Below are 1,018 nucleotides of genomic sequence, written 5' to 3'. Positions count from 1 at the left end.
CTGCTGAGTATTATGGGATGGCAACAAGAGGAGAGAGAGCGAGAGTCACGCATATTAATCATAGTTTGTTTTGCGTCGCGGTTTGTCTGCCGAGGCTGGTGACAGTCTGTTGTGTGCATAGTAGGTCTTCACTAAGCAATGGCATTCACATCCTTTTTTCACCCACAATAGGACTTGACGATCCAATTTAGTGTATGCGTCTGTGTGTGTGCACCAGTGTGTGTGTGTGCGATTTGTTACTGCTGATTTTTGGTATCCAATGCACTTGGAGCTCAGCATGCGCATTGGGTCATTAACAACTCTAGACCTATCACGGGTTTGAATTTTATGAGACAAATTGTCCCGCTGATACGATCATTATAACCAAATGCGCCTTCAAGTTTTTGTGGCACATTAATCCTTCACAAGTAGTGTTGAGGAATGTAGCAACAAAATGAACCCTGTGATGGTTCACCATATGTTTAACACCAGTGAGATGTAGTTAGCCTGCGTTCAGCTCTATTGTCAGGTCAAACGTGAAGCACGGAGCCACTGAGGTGTGTAGACGAGGGGAACACAAAGCCACAATGATGTCAAATCAGTCGAGTGGCTTGTGTTTATTTGTGTGCAGCGAGCTCCTCGCATCGCACAGAGCCAGCGCAGTGTGTGTAGCACTCCTGGTAACTCTGACAGCTTCTCAATACGGGGCAGGCACTCACAATGGGGAACAGACTGCCAGGCTTTCAATTAATATCAAATAGTCTATCTCGCAATCCCTCTCTCTGTCTCTGTCTCTGTCTCTCTCTCGCTCTCCCCCTCTCTGCGTAATGCGCCATGAGTATCATCAGGCCGGCCTGTATCGCTGACTCTCACTGGTGTTTGATGCTGGAGGTGGAATAAAAAGTGGAGGTGGCTTCGAGCGAGGTGAGCGCTGCTATCGCTGTGCTGTTTGCTGCTCAAAACGTGAGCCTGTGCCACGGTGTGTGTGTGTGTGTGTGTGTGGCGAAACCCGAATCAGCAGAGAGAGAGGAGACATCGT

General features: G+C 48.3%; 1 protein-coding gene across 1 annotated transcript in view; it reads left to right on the top strand.

Moving 5' to 3' along the window:
* LOC115558186 (protein kinase C-binding protein NELL1) overlaps nt 1-1,018 on the top strand; it is a gene marked incomplete in the record, with an annotated part of 136,883 nt that overhangs the window by 50,555 nt on the left and 85,310 nt on the right.

Source organism: Gadus morhua, chromosome 14 (genome assembly GCF_902167405.1).
Source record: "Gadus morhua chromosome 14, gadMor3.0, whole genome shotgun sequence".
Lineage (NCBI taxonomy): Eukaryota > Metazoa > Chordata > Actinopteri > Gadiformes > Gadidae > Gadus > Gadus morhua.
The sequence above is the reverse complement of the archived record's forward strand: the minus strand, read 5'-3'. Positions and strand labels throughout refer to the sequence as shown.